This window comes from Pelobates fuscus, chromosome 12, assembly GCF_036172605.1.
Source record: "Pelobates fuscus isolate aPelFus1 chromosome 12, aPelFus1.pri, whole genome shotgun sequence".
NCBI classification, from domain to species: domain Eukaryota; kingdom Metazoa; phylum Chordata; class Amphibia; order Anura; family Pelobatidae; genus Pelobates; species Pelobates fuscus.
Genome location: NC_086328.1, coordinates 10084165 through 10090164, shown reverse-complemented (window position 1 = coordinate 10090164; position 6000 = coordinate 10084165). Strand labels below are relative to the sequence as shown.

Sequence of the window (6000 nt, the reverse complement as noted above, 5' to 3'; positions counted from 1 at the left end):
CTGCATCCACTGCACTAACATACACACTGCATTCACTACACTGACACACACACACACTGCATTCACTGCACTAACACACATACTGCATTCATGTTAGAGGGAGTGGGGTAAAATGACACAAACAGGTAAGGATAGTATTAGACTAGTGACATAATGAGAATACAATGTTTTATTTGCAGGTGGTGATATTTGAACAGTAACAGATTATTATTTGTTTATAATAAATGCAGACTTGCTTTTTGCTGATTACAGGGGCAGTAATTAGACAGTCACAGGACACAGTGTGAGTGTGAATGACTTTACCTGCAGGGTAGATAGTCAGTGCTTGTTTATGGACCTTCCAGGACTCAGCTGCCCTCCTCCCTCCCCCTCCCAGCCTCACACAGCCTGAGTGCTCCTTCCGAGAGATGTACTAACACACAGGGAGACAACTTTCCCATCACACCGGTCACATAAAGGGACAATGATGGAGGCCGGGTATGGAGACTAGGTAAGGGACCCCATAAGGGGGGGAGGGAGAGGATAGCTGGCTGTGAGAGCTGGAGGGTGGGAGCACAATCAGTGCAGCCCCCAGGCCTGGCATGTCAGCAATCAATCTGGGACTCCCAGGGTACAATCACTGTGTAATAGCTGGATTCATAGCGTGCCAGGCCGTGCCAAGCTATGCCAGGCCGTGCCAAGCACACACAGTGCACACAAAGGGCCAGTCATGTCTGCCAAGCAGCAAATCCTCCCTGCCTGAGGGCTAGGTGTAGGATTAGGCTAACACTGGCCATGGGAGGACTCACACTGCACTGTATATTGCAATATAGTATGTAACAATGTATCAGGACACATCACTGGCTGAGTCTAGGCAGAAGAGCTAGCAATCTGTAAGAGGTAGAGTCTATTGGCATAGTGATTTGGCAGTTTTGGTTGACAAGCATGTTCTCAGCAAGTGTTTCTTTATTGGGGCCAGGTGGCAAGGATCATTAGCTTCACCCTGGGATAAGGGTGTGACCCCAATGTATGTCTGTTATTACTGTGCCTAATAGTAAATTGGTTAATACTGATATACTGTATATTGCAGCTCAGAATACTACAAATACCACTATTACATGAACAAATAAGGGGTACTGGGTTGTTTTCTGTATGTCTATAACGCTAGGAATTGGTTTTGCAGATCTTATATAAAATCTAGGCTTTACAATGTGGCTATTGTTTCTATGTTTTGTGCAAGTCATTTAATATATATATAATATATATACACAATATGTGAAGGAGAAGAGGAAAAGGATCATTTTACAATGAGTCAAAGGTCAGACTGTAATGTTAAGGGATCCAATGTTTGCAGTTGCAACGTGGTAAAATTGAGCAATAACTGGATTATTCACTAAACTGAGAATTGTCATGAATTACATAAATGTAATGCCAAATTGGAAGAATAGCCGACTTTGAGAATGTTTCCATATTTTCTGTTTTGTCCTAAATAAACACTATAGTTTTAGGAATACATAGATATATTTCTTACACTAAAGTGTCCCTCTGGCACTTTCTTTTTATCTACCCAATTCCCGCGCCGATGTCCCTTGGTGCTGGAAAGTGCTCCTCTGCCGATGCCAACCAATGAGGGGGACCTAATGTGCATGCGCGGCGAGCATTAGACCTTCCCCATGGGGTTTTAGAAGACTCTGGATGTTCTAATGCAAAGCGGTAGGATGCACAACGTTGTTTTAACCCCTTAAGGACCAAACTTCTGGAATAAAAGGGAATCATGACATGTCACACATGTCATGTGTCCTTAAGGGGTTAAACTCTGTTAAAGGCCAGGAAGCGCCTCTAGTGGCTGTTTGAGAGTCAGCCACTAGAGGCAATCTTAACCCGGCGGTGTAAACCAAACGGCAATGTTTTACTTGGCAGGGCTAGGGGGGACAAGGACACTGCACCCACATCACTTTAATGACATGAAGTGGTCTGGGTGCCTATAGTGTCCCTTTAAATTCCCGACAGTCTTCACATTAGTTTATCCACTTTGCAGTGAGGGGACACTAACAAACAAACAAAGGTTCATGTACGATATTGGCCCCCAGTGGCTTCCTGTTGCTGAAACGGTCACATTAAAGGGCAGGCTCACTAGATAGGGACTGTATAGCATTTGATATTCTCCCTTGTCTGAGTCTAAGGGGTTAAACAAAGCTATTCAGCCTGTGATGTCGTATGACAGGCATTCTGTGAGTGCACAAATAAACAAGCAAGATTTACTATAAAGCGTGACACCCTATGCCTCATGATTGTTATAAATAAATTGGGTGTGTGGGGATCAGACAGCTCAGTAGTAACCTATCACAGCACAATGTAAATCTTGACAGAACAGCAGGACGCTGGTAACAAAGCTGATTATTTAAAGGAGTAACACTGTTACAATAGCCGTGTAAAGATATGGCTTAAGGAGATCCCTTCTCGTAAGCACAGTACAAGTTTCTGATTGGTCTGTATGTATTTTCCCACTGCATGAAAGTGATAGGAGCTTAATAACCTTAAATTACCGTTTAAAACCCACTCTATATTCCGGTTTCTTGGTGATTCTGTCCAATCAGAATCCATCAAGACTTCCCATACTGATTTATGGCCGGCGAATTCTTGCGTGTAAGTTTAATGGGACACTTCACTGTCCAAATAAAAAAAAAAAAATAACCCACTGTTTAGTAAATACAGTTACAATGAAAACATGCATGCATTTAATGGTGCATTTTTAAAATGGAGTTATATCTAAAAACAGCTTGTAAAAGCCGTAGATCTCGTTTGCAGCCTTTAACGTTCTCCCCTTTTTAACCCCACCCATTCTTTCTGTGCCTGAACAATCACAGTCCTCGTAATGCAGCTCAATGTGGGGTCTTGACTAGGCAGTGGTTCCCAACCCAGTCCTCAAGTACCCCCTAACAGTCCAGGATTTAGGGATGACCCAGTTGTGCCTAAGCCAAGGTGTTTTTAGAAAAAGTACTTGAGGACTGGGTTGGGACTCCCTGCTCTAAGCAATGTCTGCTTTAAAGGCACACTATAGACATCAAAATAATTTTGACTCAATGAAGCATTTTAGTGTATGGATCACTGCTCAATTCTATGCCATTTAGGAGTTAAATCATTTATTTTCTGGCCAGACAGCCCTAGCATCACTTTCACTAGCTGTGACTGACACTGGCATGGTGTCAAATGGTTCAAGTATTAATCAGACATTAACTTACTTTAGAAGTTTATATTGCCTGCTCTGTAAATGGAACTTTAATCACACACAGGAGGCTACTGCAAGATCTAGCAAGCTATTTAACATAGCAGGGGATAAGACATTTAAAATAAACAGTCTGTGCAATAGAGGAAGTTTAAACATTAGCTCTCTTTATACAGTGTGTAGGCCATATGCAGGGAGGTGTGACCTTCTAAATACAGGGACATGATCTATAGACCAAAACTGCTGCAATAAGCTAACGTTGTTTTGTGACTGTAGCGTCCCTTTAAATGGCAGTTTCTGGAAATGTTGAAAGCGGGAGGTAAAACGTGTCTTAGATCGTTTTAGAATTCACCGATCACTGATTCTTCATACATAAACAGAATCCGCTGTTCAAAGGTACAATTCGTTATTGTTGAGGTATGTTTGTCTTGTCTTAGACAGAGACATTAGGTTGTGATTTTTTTACATTTACAATTCTCCTATAGAATTCATAGCCGGGCGGCGCGTTCCGTAGATAAGTAAAAACCATAGAGTCAATGACACAGCATTCAGAGTACACACACACGTGACACTCCTCGCGGCCTGTGACATAGTATCTATGCATTGTCCTTAGCTGTGACCATGGCAGAGCCTTTGCTTTTATTAACTTTTTTTCTGTTTATTTGCTTTTGACGCTTTCCTTATGTTTTTGTTAAGGTTTGCCTCATTTTTGTTCTTCTAGAATAGATTGTACCGTAAGGTGAAGTTTAATATTGGGATTAGTTTCTAATTCTTTAAAATTCTGGAAGATGTTCTTCTGTAAAATGAGTTACCCATGGCAAATGGACAAAAGGGTACACAAACAAATAGGAGGGGAGGGGAAAGAACAAAGACAATCACTGAAACAAGTACAGAAGTGGTTATAGTGGGCAATATTGTGAATAACTATTAACACACACACAGTGCGTGGAGAGAAAAAACACACGTAATATTTCAAACTGTAATCAAAGCGAAAACCAGTCTAGAATATCAGAGATTTGCTGTAATGTGTCAACAGAGTCTCTTTGCATTCATTCGCGGCCATCCATGAATCAGACAAATAAATATTTTTTTATCATACTGTGTTATACAGGACTATTTACTAAAGTGAAAATTGATGGGAATTCAAGCTGGAATTCTAATTTTTTTTTTTTTGTCAATCTGTTTTTTATTGAAGGCATGTGAGATAGGGTACAGAAGAGAAGACAGGGAAAATGTTCAAATGGGTTACAGCTTTGGAGTAATACATCAGTAATGTGTCACATTTCCAGATTAGTTATGCCTCTTTTTTTTTTTTATAAGAGAAAAAAATAAAATATGTATTTGAACCTATGCAAAACCGTAACAAATAAGGGTTAACAAAAATGACATAGCCTACTTCCAAGCTAGTTAGGTGCTCAAAATGCTACGATGCTTGGTTAGTTAAGCCAGTGTGACTGCAAAATGTGAGCCTGATGTGCCGTATGTCTAGACAGCCAGAACAGAAGACTAGTCGTATGAGTATTATCAGTTAAACTTAATACAGTTCTAACATCATTACATGCGTATATTGGTGACTGTGCGGACAGGTTAGTGTATTTTGCTTATAAACGAAGAGAGTAAATTGGTTAAAATACAGCGCTAAACCACGTTAGGCAATGATTAACTAAGGTAGCATAACCTAGTAGTGCAGTAGTAAGCATACGTGGGTCACATATGCAGAAATGAAAGACAATTTATAAAAGAAAAGGACATAAAACTCAAAATATGGTGCATGGCGTTTAAGGGCAAGAGCAGCTGCTCAGATCGTTAGGTGGGAAAGTCCAGCACAGTGCCAGTCCATCAAGGTAGCTTAACCGATTCCGTCAGGAGGCAAGGTAGCTGTGTCGCTGGGAATGGTAGCACTGGCCTATTCTGTCTGAGTTCTTGGAAACATTCAGCCGATGCCGGTCAGGATCAAGGTTGGTGTTGGACGGATGGATGGTCGGTTGTTCGGCAGTGTAGTGAGATAGACGTCAGTCAGTGGGGTAAACGTGCAGAAGGATTGAGTGCGGTGAGAAGCTTCTCCCCAGCTCCAGGCTTTACATTGGGCCCCCACCTCGTGTCCACAGACACGGGTACCTCTCTGGGCCGGGTCTTTCCCTTTGTGGGCGCTGTGGAGGGATCTGATGGTTCTCCGCCGCCGGCGGCGGGCGACCCTCCTGCGGTGTGGTTGGTGGTTTGGAGAGAATCTCCTGTTGGGCCTCTGCCTAGAAGGGCACTCCGCCATTGAATAATTGGCGGCCATGTCCGGGATCTGCCCTCTCCGGCTCGCAGTCTCCCGCTTCCCCACTACTGCAGGTTGGTTGGGGGTTTGTTGTAATTGCCGCTGCTCCAGTTTCTCCCAAAAACTATTCAGCAGAGCATCCAGGCGTTCATGGAGGGGTTGAGTTGCTGCAGGCTCCGTGGTAAGGGTTGTGGTCGCCATTTTGCGGTTTACAGCCTGCTGGTGCGGAGCCTGTTGTGGAGTGTCGTCGGTTTTTGCATCGTTTGTGGGCTGATGGTACATGTCGATGGGGACCGGGATAACCCCCGCCGGTCTTGGGGGGGGGAGGGAGGTCCGATACTGCGGGTGCTGTGAGGATCGGTGAGCTGGGAGAGCGGCCGCCTCTCTCCAGCTCTGCGAGATGTAGGCCTCGGCCCTCCGGTTCAGCATCACAGCGGGCATGTAGGCGATCAAGGTGTCTCCCGGTACCCCTGCTCCTGTGTGACAAGGCAGGGTGAACTGGGGTGCAGAAATTGTAGATTACCCCCTGATT

At 43.6% G+C, this 6000-nt stretch overlaps 1 protein-coding gene across 1 annotated transcript in view; it reads left to right on the top strand.

The window, feature by feature from the left end:
- Window positions 1-368: 368 nt before the first annotated feature.
- Window positions 369-6000, top strand: part of ZDHHC7 (zinc finger DHHC-type palmitoyltransferase 7) — a 28017-nt gene continuing 22385 nt past the window's right edge. Inside the window, exon 1 of the mRNA XM_063438666.1 lies at window positions 369-490. The gene's annotated coding sequence lies outside the window, so the exon portion shown is untranslated. The remainder of the gene's footprint in view (window positions 491-6000) is intronic.